The 27,951-nt window shown below is 43.2% G+C and overlaps 1 long non-coding RNA gene across 1 annotated transcript; it reads left to right on the top strand.

Annotated features, from left to right (window-relative positions):
• The first annotated feature begins 500 nt into the window (after nt 1–500).
• LOC130708452 (uncharacterized) lies at nt 501–27,913 on the top strand. Its single transcript, XR_009008673.1, has 4 exons — nt 501–588; nt 2,729–2,802; nt 5,925–6,171; nt 27,795–27,913. It is a non-coding gene; the product is annotated as an uncharacterized LOC130708452 (long non-coding RNA).
• The last annotated feature ends 38 nt before the right edge of the window (nt 27,914–27,951 follow it).

Genomic DNA, 27,951 nt, shown 5'->3' on the forward strand with positions numbered 1-27,951 from the left:
TAAAACAAAAAATAAAAAGTTATTAAAAATAAAGAAAAATTAAAAAGTAATATTAAAAAAGAAAGAAAGAAGAGAGCAACCAAACCAAAAAACAAATCCACCAATGATAACAAGTGTTAAAAAACTATACTAAAACCAAACAAACAAAGAACAAAACAACGGACAGACAGAACCCTAGGACAAATGGTAAAAGCAAAGCTATATGGCCAAAATCACACTGAGTCCACCTCCTCAATTTTGGGATGATTCGTTGTCTATTCAGGTATTCCACAGACGCAGGGTACATCAAGTTGATTGTGGAGCTTTAATCCGCTGCTCCTGAGGCTGCTGGGAGAGATTTCCCTTTCTCTTCTTTGTTCGCACAACTCCTGGGATTCAGCTTTGGATTTGGACCCGCCTCTGCGTGTAGGCCGCCTGAGGGCGTCTGTTCCCGCCCAGGCAGAACGGGGTTAAAGGAGCAGCTGCTTCCGGGGCTCTGGCTCACTCAGGCCGGGGGCAGGGAGGGGTACGGAGGAGGCGGGGCGAGCCTGCAGCGTCAGAGGCGTCGTGACGTTGCAGCAGCCCGAAGCGCGCCGTGCGTTCTCCCGGGTAAGTTGTCCCCGGATCACGGGAGCCTGGCCGTGGCGGGCTGCACCGGCTCCCGGGAGGGGCAGTGTGGAGAGTGACCTGTGCTTGCACACAGGCTTCTTGGTGGCAGCAGCAGCAGCCTTAGCATCTCATGCCCGTCTCTGGGGTCTGCGCTGAGAGCCGCGGCTCGGGCCCGTCTCTGGAGCTCGTTTAGGCGGCGCTCTAAATCCTCTCTCCTCGCGCACCAGGAAACAAAGAGGCAAGAAACAGTCTCTTGCCTCTTCGGCAGCTGCAGATTTTTTCCCGGACTCCCTCCCGGCTAGCTGTGCTGCGCTAACCCCTCAGGCTGTGTTCACCCAGCCAACCCCAGTCCTCTCCCTGCGATCCGACCGAAGCCCGAGCCTCAGCTCCCAGCCCCGCCCGCCCCTGCGGGGGAGCAGACAAGCCTCTCGGGCTGGTGAGTGCTGCTCGGCGCCGAGCCTCCGTGCGGGAATCTCTCCGTTTTGCCCTCCGGTCCCCTGTGGCTGCGCTCTCCTCCGTGGCTCCGAAGCTCCCCCCTCCGCCACCCGCAGTCTCCGCCGGCAAAGGGGCTTCCTAGTGTGTGGAAACCTTTCTTCCTTCACAGCTCCCTCCCATGGGTGCAGGTCCCGTCCCTATTCTTTTGTCTCTGTTGTTTCTATTTTCTTTTGCCCTACCCAGTTACGTGGGGAGTTTCCTGCCTTTTGGGAAGTCTGAGGTCTTCTGCCAGCATTCAGTAGGTGTTCTGTAGGAGTTGTTTCACATGTGGATGTATTTCTGATGTATCTGTGGGGAGGAAGGTGATCTCCACGTCTTACTCCTCCGCCATCTTGAAGGTTTACCCCCTGAATTTTAAATATGAACCAACGTGGCTTCTATCCTCAGTTTCACTATTACTTTCAGAGAAAGGGGACAAGTTCTTTTCTTTTTTTTTCTTAAAAAGTTTTGTTTTAATTAAAAAAATGTAAAGGATTAAAAAAAATATTTTATTTTTGGCTTTGCCCTGAGGCTTGTGGGATCTTAGTTCCCTGACCAGGGATTGAACCTGGCCCTCAGCAGTGAAAGCGTGGAGTCTTAAGTACTGGACTGCCAGGGAATTCCCTAATTTTAAAAAATATTAAAAAATAATTTATTGGAGTATAGTTGATTTACAATGTTGTGTTAGTTTCAGTTGTACTGTAAAGTGAATCAGTTATACATATACATATACCTACTCTTTTTAAGATTCTTTTCCCATATAGTCATTACAGAGTACTGAGCAGAGTTCCCTGTGCTATACAGTAGGTCCTTATTAGTTATCGAGTATATATATAGTAGTGTGTATATGTCAATCCCAATCTCCCAGTTTATCTATCTCCCCCCCTGGTAACCATAAGTTTCTCTTCTACATCTGTGACTCTATTTCTGTTTTGTAAATAAGTTCATTTGTACTATTTTTAAAAATATTCCACATATAAACAATATTATATGATATTTGTCTTTCTCTGACTTACTTCACTCAGTATAACAATCTCTATGTCTATCCATGTTGCTGCAAATGGCATTATTTTTTTCTTTTTTATGGCTGAGTAATGTTCCATTGTACATATGTACCACATATTCTTTATCCATTCCTTTGTTGATGGACTTTTAGGTTGTTTCCATGTCTTGGCTATTGTAAATAGTGCTGCAGTGAACATTGTGGTGCATGTATCTTTTTGAATTATGGTTTTCTCCAGATATATTCCCAGGAGTGGGATTGCTGGATCACATGGTAGTTCTATATTTAGTTTTTTAAGGAACCTCCATACTGTTCTCCATAGTGGCTGTACCCATTTACATTCCCACCAACAGTGCAAGAGGGTTCCCTTTTCTCCACACCCTTTCCAGCATTTATTGTTTGTAGATTTTCTGATGATGCCCATTCTGACTGGTGTGAGGTGATACCTCATTGTAGTTTTGATTTGCATTTCTCTAATAATTAGTCATGTTGAGGAAAAGGGACATTTTCAAGTAAGCTGTCCTGTCTAAGAAAACATATTCCTCTCCCTTTGGACAAGTTAACCCCCAGCTGGGCTGGTGGTTAATGAACCCTAGGTCATTCATGCTTGAAGGCAACTTAGAGATCATCTAATAGTCGCTCATCTGCCCGTTTGCTTTACAGGTGAGAACCAGGAGATGAAGTGACTCACCTAAGGCCACCTGGGTGCTAAATGACAGAGCCTGGTTGCATCACAGGTATCCTGACTCCAAGCTCCGTGCTCTCTTTATTATATTGTGCTACTTGTTTATAAGGATGTTTAAGGGCAGGGTAGAATTGGGAGTTTCCAAAGGCCTGATGAGAGTGATGAAAGAATCTGGGGTCCTGAAGTCATCTGGGCTCTTTCACAGCTATGTCCAGTCAGTGTTTCTTGGGGAGGACACAGCTTCTTTAAAAAGTGCCTTTTCATGCTCTGTCTGGTGAGGAAAATGTGAAATGTGGTGTATCAAAGTCAAGTCTGGAGAGAGGGCTTCAGTGAGGAACTGGATGTGCTGAAGTCAGGAAGAGTGACAGGCTTCAGGACACCCTGTTGTCTTGAGATTGAGAGAGTCTGGCAAGGGTGGGGCCTGTCGTGAGTATGTGAGGGTCAGTGGGAGGGCTGCTTCTTGGGCCTCATGCACACTACCATCCCAACTGAGTGGTTCAAATTCAAAGAATGGCAGTGTTTGGATGATGTAGGAGGCAATTATCCTCATCCCAGGAGGAAGGAAGCATCAGAGAGAGGTGTTCAATGAGGAGAGAGCATCAAGATGTTTGTTATGGGTTGGACTGTGTCCCACACAATTCATATATTGATGTCCTAACTCTAATGCCTCAGAATATGACCTTATTTGGAAATAAGACTGCTGCAGATGTAGTTAGTTAAGATGAGGTCATACTGGAGTAGGATGGGCCTCTAATCCAAAATGACTGGTGTCCCTATGAAAAGGGGAAATTTGGACACAGACACACACATAGGAGGAATGCCATGTGAAGATAAAGACAGAGATTGTGGTGATGATTCTACAAGGCAATGAATGGCAAAGATTGCCAGCAAACCACTAGAAGCTAAGGAAGAGGCATGGGGCAGATTCTCCCTCACAGCCTACAGAAGGAACCAACCCTACCCACACCTTGTTCTTGGACCTCTAGCCTCCATAACTGTAAGACAGTAAGTTTCTGTTGTTTAAGCCAGCTCGTTTATGGTACTTTGCTATGGCAGCCCCAGCAAACTAATAGAATGTTATATAAGTCAATGCATAGAGTCTTGAGATAAATAAATAAGGTGAAAGGGGCCAGAGACTTGGCTGGAGGAGGGAAGGGTAGGTGGGGTGATCTTGGTTTATGGTAAACTCTAATGGGAGAATCCCAATGCAGGCCCCTGGGATCCTGGAGCAAAGTCATGCTGTCTGCAGTGGAGAATTATGCACCCTTTGAGAAATAGCTCTTGGCACATTACTGTAACCTGACAGAAACAGAGTACTTGGCCATAATCATCAAGTGACAATGCATCTGGAACTGCCCATTATGAGCTGGGTTCTGTCAGACCTCCAAGCCATAAAGCCAGGCAGGCCCAGCAGGCATCCATCGTGGTGTGGAAATCTAAGGTTGAGCCCTAGTAGGACCAGAGGGCATGACTAACCTGCAAGTTTAGGTAGCCCAGACCTGCTTGTCACCCACTACAGTTGGATCAATGCCTTTCTCTGACTTGTGCTTATGGCCATAGAGGAGAATCACTTATGACCAGATGGAAGAGGAGGAAAAAGCCTGAGCTTGGTTTACAGATGGATTAACTCAGTACATGTGTGCAAGTCAAAATTGACAGCAGCTGCATTTCTCCCACATTTAGGGTTGGCCCTAAAAGACAGTAGAGAGGGGAAAGTCTTCCCAGTGGAACTACAAGCAGTGTACCTGATCATCTTCTTTGTAGGAAAGGAAAAGTGGCCCAAAGCGGATGGCTAATGGCCTGGTCTGGGGTCAGAAAAGAAAAGGAATAGAGGAACACAGGCAAGGAGGTCTGGGGTGGAGGCAAGTGGTGGACATGTAGGAGTGGGCATGACGTGTGAAGATTTTTGTATTGCACTTGCACTCACAAGTAAGTGTCCGCCATCAACTGTATAACCAAGTAGATCAAATGACTTGTTCTGTGAACCTTAGCCAGCCTTCATCATCAGCCACTGATGGCTGGTATGATGGGCTCATAAGTGGAGTGGCCACAGTATCAGAGAGGAAGATATGTGTGGACCCAACTGCATGGACTTCCACCTACCAAGGCTGATCTAGCTACTGTTGCTTCTGAATGTCCCAACTGTTAACAAAAGAATCCAATTCATCCTGGCACTATTCCTCAAGGAAACCAATTGACCATTTAACGGCAAGTTGACTACACTGGCCTGCTTCCACCTTGAAAAGGTCAGTGATTCCTTCTCACAGGGATAAATATCTTTGCTGGTATGAGTTTGCCTTACCTACCAGCAAAACCTCAGCCAGCATCACTGTCTAGGTGTTTATAGAATGCCTGATCCATAGGTATGGAACCCCACACAGTGCAACATACAATCAGAAGATATACTTCACATTGAAGAAAGTGTGAGACTGGGACCACGACTAGCGGATATATTTGTTTTATTACATACCACATACTCAGAGGCAGCCATCCTCATGGAACACTAGAATAGCCTTCTATCAGTACAATGGAAGCCCTAGCTTAGAGGAAACATTCTGAAGCGATTGGATGCCATCATTCAGAATGAAGAGTATTTATTAAATCAGTGACTCTTATGTGTTGTTCCGTCTACAATAAGAATTCAAGGGTCCAGGAACCAAGGAGTAGCAGCAGGGGTGGCCACATTTACCATCATACCAGTGACCCATGGGGGGATGTTATATGCCCTGTCCCTGCAACTTTGGGTTCTGCAGGGTTGGAGGATTGCTCAAGAGGTGAACACTTGTCATGGGTTACAGCAAGTGTACCATTGAACTACAACTTGCAGATGCTGTCAGGGCACATTAGACTCCTTGTGCCCAGGGACAACGGGCAAGGAAAGGAGTTGTTACACTTAAAGGGGCAAGTGACTTTGACCAGTAGGAAGATGCAGCTCTGCTTTTACACAATAGTGGCAGGAAAGAATACTCATGGAATCCAGATGTTAGTAACTAAACCTGTCCCTCCAAAATCCATATATTGAAGCTCTAGCCTCCAGTGTGGCTGTCTCTGGAAATGGGGGTCTCTAAAGAAGTAATTGCTGTTAAATGAGGTCTTAAAGATGGGGTCCTGATCTGACTGGACTCTTATCCTTACAAGAAGAGACACCAGAAGGCTCTCTCTCTTCATGTGCAGGCACCGAGGAAAAGCCATGGGAGTAAACAGCAAGAAGGCGGCTGTCTACAACCAAAGGGAGAGCTCTCATCAGACACTAACCCTACTGGCACCTTGATCTTGGACTTCCACTCTTCAGATCTGTGAGAAGATAAAAATTTATATTATTTAAGCCCCCCAGTCTGTGGTATTTTGTTAAAAGCAGCCTGAGCTGACTAACACACCGGGTGATCCACTTGACTCTCTCCTTGTGCTCCTTTGCCACATTGTAAGTATGAATGGACACATGCAATCACCCTGGCCTGAGATGAGTGATTATCATGCGTTCATAACCCTCAGAAACAAAGGTTTGGGTCACACCACCAGGGAAGCCACCAAGACCTGCCAAAATCTTGATGAGTCATAGCTGAGGTTGAGGAAAATTTTAAAAAGGGTAGTGGAGCAGGGAGAGGGTGGTATTTGTTCTGACCCCACATTGCAAAGATGGGAGCAGTAGTTCACCCTGCTAACCTCCCTCTTCTGATTCCCCTTTAGGAAAAAAGTCCTCCTGGAACCATGGGGGAGCTGCTGCCCAAATCTTGTAGAGAAATAGATTTGTTTGGTGGAAGGGATAGACTGTGGTGACCATGAGAATAAGCCTTGCGGACCTCCAACTACACAGAGCACTAATGACTAAGGGTGCTAGCTGTAAAGTCTGCCACCACATTTGCACTGAGGCTCCACTTCCCATGGGCTGCTCCCAGTCAATGAATGAGTGTCGCAGCTATAGTAAGGAAGGTCCGTTCTTGGGAGACACAAAATCCTCTGATGACCGACATTGGCTGGAGGACTCCTAAAATTTCCTCAGATTGTATCATCCTTTAGGATACTTCTACCCAACATTCTATTCCTCTGGCCTTCCTTTAGGATCAAACTTGCATCATGGTCTGACTGTTCTTCCAGCTTTATCTGGACCCCTACCCATTTTTTCCCCTCATAGATATTTCCCCTAAAAAATCCTTGCAAGTTTAATCTTGTCTTGGCATCTTCTTCACAGAGGACCCAGAATAACACAGTTCCTTTAACCCTTGCTCACACCTCTGTAAATAGATCTTCTATAAAACATCTCTTTAAACATCCCAGCTGACTATGACATCTGTTTCCTGCTGGGACCTTGACTAATATAGATTGCTGTGGACCATAAATGCTGTAGCATTCCGAAGGAGAAAAACCAATGTTAGTGTGGTAAGAATAAATAGCAAGGAATAAATGTGTTCTGAAATATGGGGTTGATCTGGGGTTAGAGTTTGGTATTTCAGATAGGGGTGTGTGTGTGTGTGTGTGTGTGTGTGTGTGTGTGTACAGCATATACAAAGGTACTGGGGTAGAAACAAGCAGTTATGGCAGGGTCTGTTCAAGAGCCCACACTCTTTTTCCAAGGAGCTCCACCTGTCCTATGGGAGGAAAGCACTCAGAATGCTCATTTCTCCACATTCATTGCTTGGAACCTGTGAGGAAACCTCTACCTTTCCCCCTTTCATCACTTCATTTTGTATATCTTTCTATGTGCACACATGAGCTTTTGTTAGAGAAGAGCTGAGTCAGTGGCCATGGGACTCCCTGGAAAGCACATGGAAAAGGGAAAAGGAAGACAGGGAAGAATGAGTATCTTGAAATTCTGGGGTCAGGACATTGGGAGAATTGGGACTGAATAGCCCCATTTCTTAGGATCCCAAGAGGGTCAGCAGTTTCCTTTAGAATTCAGAGGCTGAGGGAAGGTTGATTTCACAAGAGGCACAGAAAACAGAATTCACAGAGAGCCAGGGAATTTACAGATATTCAGACAGAGGCTTCTAGAATTTAGACATCTTTAAGCTAAACTTTCTTACTGAGCCGGTGAAAACTATTTTGTTTATGTATTCATTCATTCAACACACATTTACAGAGCACCTACCACATGCCAGGAACTGTTCTAGGCATTGGGGATGCACTGGTAAGACAAGATGAAAATCCCTATCCTCATGGAGCTTCCATCCTTGTGGGGGAGAGGCAGACAACAAATAAATAAACAACTAAACAAAGCAGTAAAACAAATAGCATGTCAGAGGGTGGTAAGTGCTGTGGAGCAAAGCAAACCAGAAAGAGGAATAGATTGTGCATGGGTCTGTCTGGGGCAGCCAGGGAAGACCCTACAGACAAGGCAACATAGAACAGAGACTTAAAGGAAGGGAAGGTTCAAGCCCCAGTGGGTTCCATGGGGAGTGGTTCATGCAGTGGAAAGAGCAAGCGCAAAGGCCTGGAAGCAGGGGTGTGCTTGGTCTCATTAACATCTGTCTACTCCATGCCTCTCCATGCTTGTCTACCTGCCCATAGATAAGCTGTTAATTCCAGTCTTCAAGTTCTAGGGGTTTGAATTTCTAGACTATGTTGAAGTTATCTAACTGTAGGATCTAAGAGGCACCAGTGGTATAACAAAAAATTATTTCTCATTATGGCATCAGACATGAAGTCTATTATCTCATGATCTGCATCAGGTTCAGAAGCAGAAAAGGCTCCTCAAGTGTGTCTCCACAGCTACCCTTTCTCTTGGTCCAGGACTTCGAACTACTAAAGACAAGAAGCACCCTGGCTTTTAGAACTGGAAAAATGGAGTCCTGGTTCACTTACAGGCTGCATGGCCCTGAATAGTTACTTAACTTCTCTGAACTTGTTTCTTTATCTATAGATAGAGATAATAACACCTATGACACAAATCAGGGAGGAAGTCAAATAAGACCGTGTATTATAAAGTGTTTATTTATGAATAGTTGGCTTTTATGTAGCACAGATACACTAACTAAACTATTAGTCTATTTCTTGATATTTTAGTTTTTATTATCTAGTTATTATTTGTACATAAACCATGTCAAAAATATTGGCTTAAAACAACAATCAGGGCTTCCCTGGTGGTGCAGTGGTTGAGAATCTGCCTGCCAAAACAAGGGACGCGGGTTCGAGCCCTGGTCTGTGAGGATCCCACATGCCGCGGAGCAACTGGGTGCGTGAGCCACAATTACTGAGCCTGTGCGTCTGGAGCCTGTGCTCCGCAACAAGAGAGGCCGCGATAGTGAGAGGCCCGCGCACCGCGATGAATAGTGGCCCCCACTTGCCGCAATTCGAGAAAGCCCTCGCACAGAAACGAAGACCCAACACAGCCAAATATAAATAAATAAATAAATACAAATTTAAAAAAAAAACAAAAAAAAAACAATCATTTATTTGCTCGTGGCTCTGAAACACGGACTGGGCTTAGCTGGGGGTTACTTTTGTGGTTGCAGCCATCCAGCAGCTCGATGGAGGCTGCATGTCCCAAGAAAGATTCACTCACATGCCTGGTCTCATTCACATGCCCCCAGCTAGGGCTTTTGGCTGGGGTTTCTGGTTCTCCTTTACATGGTTTCTCTCTTCCTGGCAGGATGATCAGTTTTTCTTTTACATGGTGACAGTCACTTTTCAAGAGGACGAGGATAGCAGCTGTTAGGCCTTTTGAGGCCAGGGCTCAGAAGTCACTTAATATCACTTTTGCCACATTTGATTGACCAAAGCAAATTACAGAACCAGCTGAGATTCAAGGGGTGGAGAAATAGGTTTCACATTGCAATGGAAAGAGCTGCAGAGTCACATTGCATGGGTGGAAGAAGTGGGCCATCTTTAGAAACAGTATACGACAGTCTATCCCCTGGCCTCAGCAAATCACTCCCTGGCATGTGCAAAATACACTCACGCTTCCCAGGGCCCCCCAAGGTTTTATCTCATTATGACATCAAGCTGGAAGTCCATTATCTGATGATCTGCACCAGGTTATCACGTAGATAAGACTTCTCAAGTATGGCTTTTCAGATGCAGCTTCTCTCTTTTTAAAAATTATTTATTTATTTATTTTTAGCTTTTCTTTTTTTAACATCTTTATTGGAGTATAATTGCTTTACAATGGTGTGTTAGCTTTCTGCTGTATAACAAAGTGAATCAGCTGTACATAAACATATATCCCCATATCTCCTCCCTCTTGCATCTCCCTCCCACCCTCCCTATCCCACCCCTCTAGGTGGATACAAAGCACCAAGCTTCTCTTGATACAGAGACCTTCAACTTAAAAGACAAGTATTCTATCCACTCACCCCTAAAACACAGTAATGAAAAAGGAATTGGATAGACCCTACAGCCACTCTTACTTAAAATGGATAGGATGGGAACCACAAAGCAGTCACTAGTTTACAGAAATTATGAAGACCAGCTGGTCACATGTTGGTTTCCCCTCTAAGGGTCAGAAAATGTTCCTTGATCAGGGCCCGATTCTGCTCCCTGAGAGGGATACCTAGCCAATTGTTCTCTGTGTCTTTTAGGTCTTCCCTCTGGGCTCTTAACTCCACCCTCTGAGATGTATTTTCTTTCACATAGGAAATTATGCATGTCTGTAGCTAAGTAGCCTTCTCAGTCTGATTCCTGCTTGCAGAGAGTGGAGGTCCAGTGGCCTCTTTTCATTTTGAATGATCTCTTTCACTTTTAGTTGAACCTTGTAATGCTTTCATTGATAAAACTCTCTTAAAACTTTTGTGCATTTACTAGGAATCTTATCGGGATTAACTTTATGCCCTCAAAACTTTATCCATAATTTTTTTTTAGACAGACCCCTCTCTTTGAACATATCAAGCTGCTGTGGGACCATGCCCTCAAGATTCCCAGAAGTCCTTTTCTCTAGTCGAGAGGGTCTCCTAGGCACTTCCTTTCAGAGGTCTTACAAGCATACCCCTGATCTGATCTTTATGCTGAGGTCACTTTTTATCTGAGAATCTTTGCCTGGCTGGAGATACTAGGGATGAAAAACAGTTTAATCTTTTCTAAACCAGGAATTTCTGGGCTCTCTACATTTCTCCTAAAATATGCTTGAATACTGAACAGTTTCTCTTTTGGCTTATCTCTCTTTGGTGGTATCTTACCACATACAACTGGAAGCATCCAGTTGATGCCTTCAACATTGTGTCAAGAAATTTCCTTAGCAAAATCCATAAGTTCATTAGGTACTTTATATCTTTTAAGTTACTGCAGGCAACATTTTTGCCAATGATTCTGCTACTACCTAACATAGATTGTCCTTTTCCCAACTCCTAGTAACAATTTCCTCACTATATTTTTAGCATACACTAAAAGATTGCTCACCATTTCTCCAGCCTCTGCTGACAATCTATTCACTGCTTTCCCAGCTCCTATCCTCTGGCTTGTCACAAAGCCAATACCACATGTTTTAGATTTTTGTTATGGCAGTACTCCCCTTCTAGATAAGAATTGCATTAGCTGTTATCTAATGCTGTACAACAAATCACTCCACGTTTTTGTGGTTTCAAACAAGAACCATTTATTTGCTCACTCTTCTGTGGTTCAGTAATTTGGGCAGGCTTAGCTTGGATGGTTTATCTCTGTCCCACACGGTGTTGGCTGGGTTCAGTCATATGCTTATTATATTCAGTTGTCAGTTCATCTGGGAGCTGGCTGATGGAGATGGCCTCGTGCACATCTTCCAGTTGGCTGGGGCTATCAACGGAGGCACCTCTATTCTTTTCTGTGTGGCCTTTCCAGCAGAAAGTCTGGACTTTCTACAGGGTAGTGGCGGCATTTCAAGAGAGCAAGCCTCAGTGTGCAAACACTTATAAATCCCTGGCTTGCATTACATTTGCTGATGTCCCATTGGCCAAAGAAAGTAACTTGGCCAAGTTCATAGTCAATGTGAGGGTGAACTAAGAAAAGGAATAGATTCTGGAAGGCCTGATCCACTGAGGGGCCACTAATGTAATGATATACCACACTTGATGTGTTCATTGATCAGCTCTTGCTGACATCCAGATGTGGTAGAGAATTCGAATGCTTACCCTTATCTTGACCTTGTATTCCTCTTCTTCCAGGCACGTAGGAGGATGACAGTTTTTTCCCTGTCCTTCCTTATAGTGAGGTCATGAGACCAGTGGGCCATGTGGGCTGTGGGTGGACTTATGTTATTTCCAGGTAGGGAATTTAATTTCTGGGGTGAACACCTCTGGCCTTGTCATTCCTCCTGTACTGTATGAACCCTGAAGTGTCTGCTGAGAGTAGGGTGGTTTCTGTTGGCCTAGGTAAGCAACTGACTACATGAAGCAGAGCCCCCTACCTTTACCTCTACACTTTGTACCTGTACAGTGAGGTAGCAATGAACTTTCACCATTTTAAACCATTGAGATTTGGGGTTTGCTGGTTACTATGACATAGTCTAGCCTATCCTGATGGATGCAGAAGCCTCAGTCCCTCTGTGCTCTGTGGTCAATTCTAGCTCCCTCCCTAGGTATTTTTTTTTTTTTTTTGGCTGTGTTGGGTCTTCGTTGCTGCACACGGGCTTTCTCTAGTTGCAGCAAGCGGGGGCTACTCTTCGTTGCGGTGCGCGGGCTTCTCATTGCAGTGGCTTCTCTCATTGCGGAGCACGGGCTCTAGGTGCGCAGGCTTCAGTAGTTGTGGCACGTGGGCTCAGTAGTTGTGGCTCACGGGCTCTAGAGCACAGGCTCAGTAGTTGTGGCACACGAGCTTAGTTGCTCCGCGGCATGTGGAATCTTCCCGGACCAGGGATCGAACCCATGCCCCCTGCATTGGCAGGTGGATTCTCAACCACTGCGCCACTGGGGAAGCCCCCTAGGTATTTTTTGTTGTGACTTATGCAGCAAGAAAAGGAGGATATGGATTAAAAAAAATAAGCATCTAATGGAGAAGATGGAAAAAGGGGGAAGGAAAAAAAATCACTGGGCCAATGAAGAGCCCATTGTTTATTCACCAAGCATTTATGAAGTACCTCCTCTGTACTGGGTTCTGTACGCTGCCTGGGCTATGTAATGATGGATGAGACACATGACCTTGAGGAGGACACGGGCTACCAGGGGAGGCTGACACACAAACAATGAACCACACTTGAGAGCCATTAGTGCCACCCAGTGGTGGGACTGATTTTCTGTTTTCCTCTGTAATTGGCTAATTGTCCCTGAAGGCAATTTCCATAGAGAAATTCCAGTCTTGGTGCCTGGAGTGGCAGCCTCATTGCTGTAAGTGTGTGGCCAGCCTCCGGGGGTGACATCACTGAAGGCCAGCACTCATCTGGATTCATAAGATCTGTGATTTGTTTAAAAGTCAGTCTCATTACTTTATAACCACATATCAGATTCAGTCCTTACAGATGACAAATAATACATGGACAGAACAAAGCTGTTCCGAGGGCTGCAGCTTGCAATTTTGTAGCAAGAACGGTGGCTGAAATAGGGGGGTACTTTTGAGCATTCAGTGCCTGCTCAGAGCTGAGAGCCTTGGGAAGTTGGTAGACAGCATTCACGACAAAGCTTTGAAACTCTGACATTGCAAAGCCACGTTATAGTAAGGGAAACCCATGAAATATTAACTTCTAACTAGCGTTGGTTCATGCATATTAAAGGCGGATCTGCCTTGGAATGTCTGGGACCGGCCAAGCTGGGTTGTACAGGGCTGCTTGGGAGGGCAGCACAAGGATGAATTTTACTCTACTTACAAGGTGAGATATAAAGAAAGTTTTCTTCCCTCTAACTCTGATTTATTCTGAGCCCACATACTGCCAGGCCAATGGAAAATCCAATCTTAGCCACAACTGGGGCTCCTTTCCCCCGGCTCTATGCCTTCTTTGAGGTGTGAGTCATAGAATCTTAAAAAGTGCAGACTATTTGCCGGGCACCTTCTGGTCTTTAGTTCAGATGACATTGTCCAATTTTCAAGCCCACACAGTCCCTTGAAGCTTGGCTGCCTCTGTGCAAGCTGCCACATACAGCCTTTGCTGAGGCCCATGCTTAGTTCTAGTCACCTAGATGCAGCCTACAGAGGCATTGCTCTCTGAGGTCCTGACACCTCGTACGAGCATGCAAGGGAGCAGGATATAGACCCTTCCTACTCCCAGAACTCCCATAATTCTCTGTGTCTTGTAATCTTTCCAACCTTCTCTAAGGTCTGCCTGTGTCATGTTACTGTCTCTCTCCTGTCCCAATCCCAAGCCCAGGTACTAGTCTCTTTTCAGACAACTCTTTTTTTGGCCTTTTGGTCTCCGAGATCACATGATTTTTAACAATAAAGATCTTTTAACCCTATTTTGTGGGCAAAAGAAGCACAGTTTCTAGGACTCAAAGCCTTACCTACCCTCTTGAGAGGAAGAAGAGGAGGTGGGTAGTACCTCTCATTCTTTCTGATTTTTCTACAGTAATAAGACCAAAGTGCTATCTATCTATCTATCTATCTATCTATCTATCTATCTATCTATCATCTATCTATCATCTATCTATCTATCTATCTATCTATCTATCTATCTATCTATCTATCTATCTATCTTTCTCCATCCGTATAGGCATTGAACCTAGAATGGTGGTAAAGTGGGGAGTCAGAGAAGAAGGAAGGGTTGTAAACAAGGTGGTCAGAAATTTAACAGGGTATAGGGTGGTCACCATGGAAGATGAAGAACTATAATACTTCCAAGAACATGGGGTATCCAACAGGGCACTCCATTTATGGGCAGCTTGATGGTGATCTCTGACCAGCTGGGACAGGCTTATATAGAATCCAGTTGGAGCCAGACTTGCAGAGTGAGGGTCTAGGAGGAAACTTCTACTACTGACAAGATGCATAAAGGCATGTCATTCTATTCAATGGCCTTTGACAAATACTTACCTAGAGCCTACCCTATGCCAGGCAATGTACATGGCACAGGGGTAAGCGGAAGGAACCTGCAATGTGGTGATGTCAAAGAAAATAGGGCACCAACAGCACAATATCTATGGCAGTGGGCAGCTCTTGCAGTGAGCTCATGTCTGGCTGGCTACAGGGGAATCTGCCAGGAGGAAACAAAGGCAGCAAAACAGGCCTCTCTGGTCAGTTTCTCAAAGAGCCTAAAAGAGTGTTTCTCTACAGACCCTTCAAATAATGATCATCATTGTCTCAAAGATAACTTTTCTTATCCATGTTTCTTCACCTTTTAATTTGTTGTGATAAAAAAATTTCCACTCCCCTCCCCTTCCACAAGGGAAATGTCTTGTAGCCATGAGGTTGGGCTCTTCTCTCCTGGTTCTGTTGAAACTGGAGAATGGAGAGTGAGGCGAGTTTGTGTCACCCCCAGACCCCTCAACACCCTTGTCACATTCAGACCCAGATGGAGGGGTCTGGGGTGGGGGGATACCCTGTACCCACAGCACACCCCCAGGAAGGCCCACTCTGCATTGTGGCCTCTTGGGCCCTCCCTCGGTCACTCAGCCAGGCCACTCCTGGCTCCTCATTTCGTAGATCCTGGCTTTTTAGGTCCAGGTGTGGGTTTGGTCTTTTTCATAAGGCTTTTGTCTTTAGACTCTATCTCACTGCTTTTTCTTTTTCTACCTGCTTTTGAGGTACCAGCCTCTTGAGTATTTAACAAGGATCCCTTCCACCAGGAACAGTTTTTCTTCTTTTTCTTCTTCTCATCTTCCTCTTCCTCCTCCATCTCTTCCTCTTCCTCCTGTTCTTCTTCATCCTTTTCCTCTTCCTCCTTCTCCTATTCATCGTCCTTTTCCAGGGAAGGTCTCCAGTTTAATAACATTCTTGACCACTGAGGATCTCAGGTCCAGAACCAGCCCAGAGTGGAGAAGTAGGGATTTATCAATACAATAGATTGCTATGAAAGGCTATATTTAACCCCACTTCATATTACTATGATTAACTGGTTTACATGACTTTAGAAAGGGTATAAAGTAGAGTCATGCATGGATAATCAGATTTTATACCATTGACACTCTGAAAATCGTATTCAGGCTTCATGCATTTGACTCCGAGTTCCTTTATTTTTTTTTTTTGAGTTTGAAGAACTGATTCATGATCCCATTTGGATAAACTTCTGCTTGTTAATTTCTCTCAGTGCCTGACTACTCCAAGGCATTTGGGCAGTTATTGAGCAAATCTCCATTTTTGAGTCTGAATTCCAAATAAGGGACCACTACGGTTTTGACCGGCGACAGTAAATGGCAGTGAGAGCAAGAGACTCCCTGCTTTGTTGTAGGATAGATAGAGATATCTCCTCTTCTAGCCCAGAGCCTTGGTCTGTGTGAGGATACCTTATGACAACAGTGGATTAGAGCCCCCTTAATCAACATGATCAATGTCCATAAGCAGGGACAGAGCCTTTGGCTTTTTTTCTTGGGGAAAGAAGATCTCAGGCTACTTTCCAGGATAATTTCCAGTTTCCAGGATAGTTTCTAGACTCTACTTCTCAGGTCCCTAGAAAAAGGTAGCCAGAGGTGGGACCTGTGCCATTGGAATCCAGATTCTAGGCACAGAGTTAGGTCATACCCCTGCCTTCTCTTCTTCTTCCAGGGAAATTCTGTATTCTCATTTGATAGAGGTTTGCAAATGGCTGTGTTTCAGGGGAAGCCTTGCAATTATCTGCCTCATTCAATGTTCTATTTATGTGTCATTTTTTGGGGTTAATTTATTTGAGAGAAATAAAACCCAAGCTTTCTGGTGCCAACCTCAGAGCTGGTTCCCAATCATGGGGGTGGCCAGGATGAAGCAGGAAAGAGGCCTCCCTGGTTCCAGCTAAGATTGCAGAGATGGAAGATCAGAAACACTCATCCTAGGGCAGATCTAAAAATAAAGTGGGATCTCTTCTGAAGCCTTCAAAATTTCAGAGACCACTCAGTGAGGAGCAGCTAAAAGGTGAGACTCTATTTGGGGAATGGTAGGTCTGGTGAACACACAGATCATTGAGCTACATCCAGTCTTCCTCTGGGCATTTTTCTTTTGTCACTTCTATATTCATACCAGTGCCAAGAAATCATAATTGGTTCAGATCTGTCTTTGTCCAACTCAATCTCATGTGCTGGAGTTGGTTGGTTACACTGTCATGGAAACATGGGATTGTACCTAATTCTAATGTATTTGACTGAGTGTAGAGGTAGACACCTCGAGCTTCTCTATCAGAGGTCAAGGGAGTAGACGTATGGTTCTAGTGCTGGTCTGACCTCTGGCTTGTTGCTTATTTCTCCATGGTATTCACTGTATAAGCCTCCCCTTATTTTTTCCTTGTTGGATGACTTTCACTCCGTTGTAAGCTCTTATGCTAAACGCTAGAAGGTGCATGCCCGCTCTTACCTTGCAGTAATCAATACTTTTCTTTACCTGGCACATAGTATGTGTTTAATAATGTTCATGGCTCTGGAAACATCTATTCTATAACAAAGCAGCAAGTTTCTAGCTATCTCTGTTATTCCCACTTTCCTTGGGGATCTAGGTGCAAAAATGGCGATTGGCCCAATAACTCACCAAATAGAAATAAAAAATTTAAAAGTGTTTGACAAACTCTTTAGATTACTGTCTCTTTTCAGATTGTCTGACAGACAAGGATATCCCATGTCCCTTCCAACAGGGGTGACACTGATCCAGAAAAACAGTGAGTGTGGTAAGGCAGAATCTGACCAGATCCATCGCATTGATTTGAGCACTTATTTCTGGTTAAAAAACTGTCTTGAAATTCACTTCCTTGGATCACTCCACTCCCTCCTTAAGATACCTGTTTTCCTTTGTTCTCCTGGATTGCTGTTTCCATGCCATATTAGTGCAGATATCTGATCACAACAACTCTCCTCAGCTCAAACCTTGGGAGTTCAGCCTCTCGGGAAACTAGGTTCTCCCCGTGGGGAGCTCCAGCAGGAGAAGTGATGGAAGAAGCAGCCTGAGACTCTTGACTCAAAAAAGGTGATTACTTATGAATTTCATCCAACTGCTCTATCCCGGTCTCTCACTGTCACCAATAATTAAGAGCTGACAATACAGCTATTTTCAATGAGAATTTTCACCAGGGAAATTCAAAGTTCTTTAGAAATACCATTTGAAGATCTATCTTAACACCCTGGTAGGGAAGGTTCATAAATCCACCGGATGCTTGAATGTAAAATCACTTGAAAAAGTATTAGAAAGGGACAGAGTTGTTACAGTGGAAAATGCATAGGGTTTAGAGGCAGAATTTTGCCTCCTGGTCCTCCCAAACATTAGCTGTATCATGCTGAACAAGTCACTTAAACTCTTGGATTCTTCATTTCCTCTGCTGTAAGAATGGAGATAATAAGATACCCACTATTTAGTGAGCACCTACTGTTAATTATCTGTAAAATGGAGATAATTAATAGCTACAACTTAGTGAACCCCCCTCCCGCCATGATATGTTACATTTTGTTATCTGTATCTCACTTTAACCTGCAAAATATTTGAACAAATTCTGTCTTGAACACAAATTCAAGAGAATAACATAAAAGTCAGGGTAAAGATAGGAAAATATTAGAGGCAGAGGTAAGACTGCACTCAGGATACATTTGGAAGCATCAGTTGATCAGCCTCTCATCCTGTAATCCCTCTGTCACCTCCCTCCAGGCTGCCCCTTCTCACTGTCCTCTCCCCTTGGTCTGGCCACCATCCTTATAAGCAGAAATGCAGAAACGGTCAATGCATAGGTCAGTTTGGGCGTTACAACCAGACCTTTGAAATATGTAACTGAGATAATCATTTGAGAGAAAAGAGTTGCTTGGGGTTGAAAATCAAAGTCCTGCAGGATGCAGAGCACAGGGTTTCTGGAAGGAACACATGGAGAGCCCCACTGTTCCAGCCTCCAAGACGGAGCCTCCATAGGCCAAGCAGCTGACGCAGCCATGGAGGTGAGACCCCGGGAGCATTTCCGCTGAGGCCACTGGCCGAACAGAGCTCTGAGAGGGTGTGAGTGATGGTGAAAAAGCAGCAAGGATGAAGGTGCACCAGGAGATGCCATCCAGACAGCTGGTGACCAGGGCTGGGGGCAACCCTGACCCTCCCCACCTGTCATGGACTGGTTGTATGTCCCCCCAAAATGCATCTGTTGAAGGCCTAACCCCCAATTCGATGGCATTTGGATCTGGGGTCTGTGGGGGGTAATTAGGTTTGTTTGCTTATTTATTTTTATAAATTTATTTATTTATTTAATTTTTGGCTGCATTGGGTCTTTGTTGCTGCGCGTGGGCTTTCTCTAGTTGCGGCGAGCGGGGGCTGCTCTTCTTTGTGGTGCTAGGGCTTCTCATTGCGGTGGCTTCTCTTGTTACGGAACACAGGCTCTAGGTATGCGGGCTTCAGTAGTTGCGGCTTGCAGGCTCTAGAGCGTAGGCTCAGTAGTTGTGGTGCAGGGGCTTAGTTGCTCCATGGCATGTGGGATCTTCCCAGACCAGGGGTCGAACCCATATACCCTGAATTGGCAGGCAGATTCCTAACCACTGGGCCACCAGGGAGGGTCCCAGGGTAACAAGGTTTAAATTAGATCATGAAGGTGGAGCTCCCATGATGGGAGTAGTGTCTTTTTTTTCTTTTTTTCTTTTTTTGGCTGTGCCATGTGTCTTGTGGGATCTTAGTTCTCCGACCAGGGATCGAACCCGGGCCCACATCACTGAAAGCACCGAGTCCTAACCACTGGACCGCCAGGGAGTTCCTGGGAGTAGTGTCTTTATGAGAAGAAGAGAGACCAAAGCTCTCTCTCTCCCTGTTCTCACAAAGAAGAGGTCACATGAGGATGCTGCAAGATGGTTCTATCTAGAAACCAGGAAGAGGGCTCTCGCCAGGAACTGAATCTGCTGGCACCTTGATCTTGGACTTCCCAGACTCTAGAACTGTGAGAAATACATGTCTGTTGTTTCAGGCCCCCAGCCTGTGATATTTTGCTATAGCTGCCTGAGCTGACCAAGACAATGTCCCCAGCACCCCAGAACATCGGCACACCAGTGAAACAAGCAGAGGAGGGAAAATACATCCAGTGGGCTGGAAAACGCTGAATTGACTAGAAGCAAATTTTCACTAGTCGGCACGACAGAGACTTGGGTTTGAAAATGAGTCAAGTTATGGAAATTTAAGAACGTTTCATATTTGTATACCTGCTTTTGTGGCCTGAGCAAGTCATCCTTGCTTTTCGTGAGGTGTTGCCACCTGGTTTCTGATGGCGATCTGTGCTAGAATCAGCTAAGGCATCTGTTTTCTGAGCCTCTTTGGGGCTCCTGCCCTCCGTCAACTACGTTTAAGAATGGAGAACAGGAATATTTGGGACTTGATCCTCCATCCCTCTCGGCTGCAGGACCTCAGGGGGCTGTCCCAGGCCCTTTCTGCTGTGGGGCTGCCCCGGCATGCTGGCAGGAGAGGTGGGGACCCTGCCTGAATAGCTCCTCCTAAGTTGCACCCAGGTCTCTGCTTCTTTTGGATCTGTTGTCCTGTTGGCTAGGGGCTGGGGGAGGGGGAGGGAGGGCAGGCTGCAGACTCAGAGTCTGGATGTTCACCAGATCGACCGTCTCTTCCCACCATGCACTCCCATCCTCCAGCCTGTGGAAGAATCAGCTGGTCAGAACAGGGTAGTCTGGCACTTTATCAGTAATTTCCAAATTTATTATTTGTAGCATAAACTTTATGCCATGATCCTTTTAGGGCTGTGGCATTTGATACGGACACGCTAGTTGAGACTTAAAAATGATCCTCTCCTCTGTTCTCTGTGCTGTGAGACTCAGTAGTCGACTCTGAAGCTCAGAAGCTGAGCCCCTGGCACTTTTTGTTCCTTTCTGGTTTTTTTTTCTGCTGGAACAATGCTTCCCAGAAATAGCAAAGGAATGCTTGTCATATGATTTGAATGGAGAATAGCTGAAGTCATGCAGAATAGTGTTTGGACACAGATGCATATCATAAGTTATCAGTGATTTTTAAAGATAAGACACAAAGTTGTGTTTAAGATTCTCATGGCCAATGTGAGGAGGAAAATCATCTCAGGATTAATAATGTTCAAAGATTTAAAAAACATTGCTTAGGAGTAGCACAACTTTTTCTGATTTGAGAGCCATAAAATTTACAAAACAGAAATAGACTCACAGACATAGAAAACAAACTCATGGTTACCAAGGGGGAAAGAGGGGTGAGGGATAAATTAGGAGTCTGTGATGAACCGACATACACTACTATGTATATAAAACAGATAAACAACAAGGTCCTACTGTATAGCACAGGGAACTATATTCAATATCTTATAATAACATATAATGGTAAAAAATCTAAAAAAGAATATACATACATAACTGAAAATCACTTTGATGTACACCCGAAACTAACACAACATTGTAAATCAACTATACTTCAATAAAAAAAATTCTACCAGGGATGTCCATAAAAACACACAATGATGAAACTGACAGCATTCATGGAATCCTGACAATGGGGACAGCATCACATTTTTTTTTTTTAAATAATTTTGCTTGTGGCCTTTTTTCAAGTTTATTTATTTAGTTTTGGCTTGTTGGATCTTCGTTTCTGTGAGAGAGCTTTCTCTAGTTGTGGCAAGCGGGGGCCACTCTTCATCGCGGTGCGCAGGCCTCTCACTATCGCGGTCTCTCTTGTTGTGGAGCACAGGCTCCAGATGTGCAGGCTCAGTAATTGTGGCTCACGGGCCCAGTTGCTCCGCGGCATGTGGGATCTTCCCAGACCAGGGTTCGAACCCGTGTCCCCTGCATTGGCAAGCAGATTCTCAACCACTGCGCCACCAGGGAAGCCCCAGTATCAAATTTTAAACAGCCACTACTCATGACATCTTCCCAGTGTGCCAATGAAGGAGTGAAGTGTAAACCCTGAAATAATTAGATAATAAGTTAAAGCAACAGTATTCAAGGGCTTGACTCTGGTGATCTTAGTTGACCCCAGAATAAATTTAAGAATACTCAGAGCACTTTTTTCTCAAAATGCAGTCCATGAACCATCTGTACCTGTATCTTATGTTATGTTATAAAAATGTAGATTTCTGGGTCACCCTCTCACCAATAGAATCAGATCCTCTGGGGATAAGACCCAGGGCTCTCTATTTCCAATAAGTCTCCTAGGTGATCCTTATGTACACTTAGATGACCTAGAACAGAGGTGCCTCGCCAATTTTGTGCCATAGGCCCCTTGGCTCTCAGGTGAAGCCTGTAACCAGAATGATGTTTTTAAATGCAGGGAATCAAATATACATGATTACAAATGAAACTGATTATATTGAAAAACAATCATCAAAATACTAAGCAAAAATAATTTTGTGATAAATAATGACTGAGTTTTATCATTCATGCATTAAATAACAAGATCTAGCACCAGATCTAATAACCACAATAATTTTCAAGACATGATGAGTATAAATGATATTTGGAGATACTTGCGGCCCCTGTAATGTGATATGATATGACTGTCTGTGATTTCTTTCTTTTTCTTTTTTTTAACATCTTTATTGGAGTATAATTGCTTTACAATGGTGTGTTAGTTTCTGCTGTATAACAAAGTGAATCAGCTATACATATATCCCTATATCTCCTCCCTCTTGCGTTTCCTTCCCACACTCCCTATCCCACCCCTCTAGGTGGACACAAAGCACAGAACTGATCTCCCTATGCTATGCGGCTGCTTCCCACTAGCTATCTGTTTTACATTTGGTAGTGTATATGTGTCCATGCCACTCTCTCACTTCATCCCAGCTTACCATTCCCACTCCCTGTGCCCTCAAGTCCATTTTCAACATCTGCGTCTTTATTCCTGTCCTGCACCTAGGTTCTTCAAAACCATTTTTTTTTCCAATTCCATATATATGTGTTAGCATACGGTATTTGTTTTTCTCTTTCTGACTTACTTCACTCTGCATGACAGTCTCTAGGTCCATCCACCTCACTACAAATAACTCAATTTCGTTTCTTTTTATGGCTGAGTAATATTCCATTGTATAAATGTGCCACGTCTTCTTTATCCATTCATCTGTCGATGGACACTTAGGTTGCTTCCACGTCCTGGCTCTTGTAAATAGAGCTGCAATGAACATTGTGGTACATGACTCTTTGAATTATGGTTTTCTCAGGGTATATGCCCAGTAGTGGGATTGCTGGGTCGTATGGTAGTTCTATTTTAAGTTTTTTAAGGAACCTCCATGCTGTTCACCATAGTGGCTGTATCAATTTACATTCCCACCAACAGTGCAAGAGGGTTCCCTTTTCTCCATACCCTCTTCAGCATATTGTTTGTAGATTTTTTGCTGATGGCCATTCTGACCGGTGTGAGATGATATCTCATTGTAGTTTTGATTTGCATTTCTCTAATGATTAATGATGTTGAGCATTCTTTCATGTGTCTGTTGGCAATCTGTATATCTTCTTTGGAGAAATGTCTACTTAGGTCTGCCCATTTTTGGATTGGGTTGTTTGTTGGGTTGATTTTGATATTGAGCTGCATGAGCTGCCTGCATATTTTGGAGGTTAATCCTTTGTCAGTTGCTTCGTGTGCAAATATTTTGTCCCATTCTGAGGGTTCTCTTTTCATCTTGTTTATGGTTTCCTCTGCTGTGCAAAAGCTTTTAAATTTCATTAGGTCCCATTTGTTTATTTGTGTTTTTATTTCCATTTCTCTAGGAGGTGGGTCAAAAAGGAACTTGCTGTGATGTATGTCATAGAGTGTTCTGCCTATGTTTTCCTCTAAAAGTTTTATAGTGTCTGGCCTTACATTTAGGTCTTTAATCCATTTAGAGTTTATTTTTGTGTATGGTGTTAGGGAGTGTTCTAATTTCATTCTTTTACATGTAGCTGTCCAGTTTTCCCAGCACCACTTATTGAAGAGGTTGTCTTTTCTCCATTGTATATTCTTGCCTCCTTTATCAAAGATAAGGTGACCATATGTGTGTGGGTTTATCTCTGGGCTTCTATCCTGTTCCATTGATCTATATTTCTGTTTTTGTGCCAGTACCATACTATCTTGATTACTGTAGCTTTGTAGTATTGTCTGAAGTCAGGGAGCCTGATTACTCCAGCTCCATTTTTCTTTCTCAAGATTGCTTTGGCTATTCGGGGTCTTTTGTGTTTTCATACAAATTGTGAAATTTTTTGTTCTAGTTCTGTGAAAAATGCCATTGGTAGTTTGATAGGGATTGCATTGAATCTGTAGATTGCTTTGGGTAGTAGAGTCATTTTCACAATATTGATTCTTCCAGTCCAAGAACATGGTATATCTCTCCTCTGTGTGTATCATCTCTAATTTCTTTCATCAGTGTCTTATAGTTTTCTGCATACAGGTCTTTTGTCTCCTGAGGTAGGTTTATTCCTAGGTATTTTACTCTTTTTTTTTACAGTGGTAAATGGGAGTGTTTCCTTAATTTCTCTTTCAGATTTTTCGTCATTAGTGTATAGGAATGCAAGAGATTTCTGTGCATTAATTTTGTACCCTGCTACTTTACCAAATTCATTGATTAGCTCTAGTAGTTTTCTGTTAGCATCTTTGGGATTCTCTATGTATAGTATCATGTCGTCTGCAAACAGTGACAGCTCTACTTCTTCTTTTCCAATTTGGATTCTTTTTATTTCTTTTTCCTCTCTGATCGCTGCAGCTAAAAATCTCTAAACTAGGTTGAATAATAGTGGTGAGAGTGGACATCCTTGTCTTGTTGCTGATCTTAGGGTAAATGGTTTCAGTTTTTCACCATTGAGAACGATGTTGGCTGTGGGTTTCTCATATATGGCCTTTATTATGTTGAGGTAAGTTCTCTCTACATCTACTTTCTGGAGAATTTTTATCATAAATGGGTGTTGAATTTTGTCAAAAGCTTTCTCTGTATCTATTGAGATGATCATATGGTTTTTCTCCTTCAATTTGTTAATATGGTGTATCACATTGATTGATTTGCATGTACTGACGAATCCTTGCAATCCTGGGATAAACCCCACTTGATTATGGTGTATGACCCTTTTAATGTGCTGTTGGATTCTGTTTGCTAGTATTTTGTTGAGGATTTTTGCATCTGTGTTCATCAGTAACATTGGTCTGTAGTTTTCTTTTTTTGTGACATCTTTGACTGGTTTTGGTATCAGGGTGATGGTAGCCTCATAGAATGAGTTTGGGAGTGTTCCTCCCTCTGCTATATTTTGGAAGAGTTTGAGAAGGATAGGTGTTAGTTCTTCTCTAAATGTTTGATAGAATTCGCCTGTGAAACCATCTGGTCCTGGGCTTTTGTTTGTTGGAAGATTTTTAATCACAGTTTCAATTTCAGTGCTTGTGATTGGTCTGTTTATATTTTCTATTTCTTCCTGGTTCAGTCTCGGGAGGTTGTCTTTTCTAAGAATTTGTCCATTTCTTCCAGGTTGTCCATTTTATTGGCATATAGTTGCTTGTAGTAATCTCTCATGATCCTTTGTAGTTCTGCAGTGTCAGTTGTTACTTCTTTTTCATTCTAATTCTATTGATTTGAGACTTCTCTCTTTTTTCTAATGATTTTTTTTAATGTGGACCATTTTTTAGAAGTCTTTATTGAATTTGTTACAATGTTGCTCTTGTATTATGTATTGGTTTTTTGACCCCAAGGCATGTGGGATCTTAGCTCCCTGACCAGGGTTCGAACCTGCACCCCCTTCATTGGAAGGCGAAGTCTTAACCACTGGACAACCAGGGAAGTCCCCTCCCTTTTTTTGTTGATGAGTCTGGCTAGTGGTTTATCAATTTTGTTTATATTCTCAAAGAACCACCTTTTAGTTTTATTGATCTTAGCTATTGTTTCCTTCATTTCTTTTTCATTTATTTCTAATTTGATCTTTATGATTTCTTCTGCTAACTTCAGGGTTCTTTTGTTCCTCTTTCTCTAATTGCTTTAGGTGTAAGGTTAGGTTGTTTATTTGAGGTGTTTCTTGTTTATTGAGGTAGGATTTTATTGCTGTAAACTTCCCTCTTAGAACTGCTTTTGCTCATCCCATAGGTTTTGGGTCGTCGTGTTTTCATTGTCATTTGTTTCTAGGTATTTTTTGATTTCCTCTTTGATTTCTTCAGTGATCTCTTGGTTAGTTAGTAGTGTATTGTTTAGCCTCCATGTGTTTGTATTTTTCACAGATATTTTCCTGTAATTGATATCTCGTTTCATAGCATTGTGTTAGGAAAAGATACTTGATAAGATTTCAATTTTCTTAAATTTACCAAGGCTTGATTTGTGACCAAAGATATGATGTATCCTGGAGAATGTTGCATGAGCACTTGAGAAGAAAGTGTATTCTGTTGTTTTTGGATGGAATGTCCTATAAATAAAAATTAAGTCCATCTTCTTTAATGTATCATTTAAACCTTGTGTTTCCTTATTTATTTTCATTTTGTATGATCTGTCCAATGGTGAAAGTGGGGCGTTAAAGTCCCCTACTATGATTGTGTTACTGTCGATTTCCCCTTTTATGGCTGTTAGCATTTGCCTTATGTATTGTGGTGCTCCTATGTTGGGTGCATAAATATTTACAATTGTTATATCTTCTTCTTGGATTGATCCCTTGATCACTATGTAGTGTCCTTCTTTGTCTCTTGTAATAGTCTGTATTTTAAAGTCTCTTTTGGCTGATATGAGAATTGCTACTCCAGCTTCCTTTTGATTTCCACTTGCATGGAATATCTTTTTCCATCCCCTCACTTTCAGTCTGTATGTGTCCCTAGGTCTGAAGTGGGTCACTTGTAGACAGCATGTGTACGGGTCTTTTTTTTTATCCATTCAGCCAGTCTGTGTCTTTTGGTTGGAGCCTTTAATCCATTTACATTTAAGGTAGTTATAGATATGTGTCTTCCTATTACTATTTTCTTAATTGTTTTGGGTTTGTAATTGTAGGTGTTTTCCCTCTTGTGTTTCCTGCCTGGAGAAGTTCCTTTAGCACTTGTTGTAAAGCTGGTTTGGTGGTGCTAAATTCTCTTAGGTTTTGCCAGTCTGTAAAGGTTTTAATTTCTCTGTCAAATCTGAATGAGATCATTGCTGGGCAGAGTAATCTTGGTTGTAGGTGTTTCTCTTTCATCACTTTAAATATGTCCTGACACTCTCTTCTGGCTTGCAGAGTTTCTGCTGAAAGATCAGCTGTTAACCTTATGAGGATTCCCTTGTATGTTATTTGTTGTTTTTCCCTTGCTGCTTTTAATATTTTTTCTTTGTATTTAATTTTTGATAGTTTGATTAATATATGTCTTGGTCTGTTTCTCCTTGGTTTATCCTGTATGGGACTCTCTGTTTCCTGGACTTGATTATTTCCTCACATATTTGGGAAGTTTTCAACTATAATCTCTTCAAATATTTTCTCAGTCCCTTTTTTTCTCTTCTTCTCGGGGAACCCTATAATTCGAATGATGGTGTGTTTAATGTTGGCCCAGAGGTCTCTGAGACTTTCCTCAGTCCTTTTCATTCCCTTTTCTTTATTCTGCTCTGTGGTAGTTATTTCCACTATTTTATCTTCCAGGTCACTTATCCGTTCTTCTGCCTCAGTTATTCTGCTATTGATCCCTTCTAGAGAATTTTAAATTTCATTTATTGTGTTGTTCATCACTGTTTGTTTGCTCTTTAGTTCTTCTAGGTCCTTGTTAAATGTTTCTTGTATTGTCTCCATTCTATTTCCAAGATTTTGGATCATCTCTACTATCATTACTCTGAATTCTTTTTCAGATAGACTGCCTATTTCCTCTTCATTTGTTTGGTCTCATGGGTTTTTACCTTGCTCCTTCATCTGCTGTGTATTTCTCTGTCTTCTCTTTTTGCTTAACCTACTGTGTTTGGGGTCTCCTTTTTGCCGGCTGCAGGTTCATGGTTCCTGTTGTTTTTGTTGTCTGCCCCCAATGGGTAAGGTTGGTTCAGTGGGTTGTGTAGGCTTCCTGGTGGAGGTGACAGGTGCCTATGTTCTGGTGGATGAGGCTGGATGTTGTCTTTCTGGTGGGCAGGACCATGTCTGGTGGTGTGTTTTGGGGTGTCTGTGACCTTATTATGATCTTACGCAGCCTCTCTGCTAAGGAGTGGGGTTGTGTTCCTGTCTTGATATTTGTTTGGTGTTGTGTATCCAGTTCTGTAGCTTGCCGGTCATTGAGTGGAGCTGTTTCTTCACGTTGAGATGGTGATCTCTGGGAGCGATTCGTCATTTGATATTACGTGGGGCTGAGAGGTCTCTGGTGGACCAATGTCCTGAAGTTTGCTCTCCAACCTCAGAGTCTCAGGCCTGAC

Source organism: Balaenoptera acutorostrata, chromosome 6 (assembly GCF_949987535.1).
Source record: "Balaenoptera acutorostrata chromosome 6, mBalAcu1.1, whole genome shotgun sequence".
In the NCBI taxonomy this organism is placed as follows: domain Eukaryota; kingdom Metazoa; phylum Chordata; class Mammalia; order Artiodactyla; family Balaenopteridae; genus Balaenoptera; species Balaenoptera acutorostrata.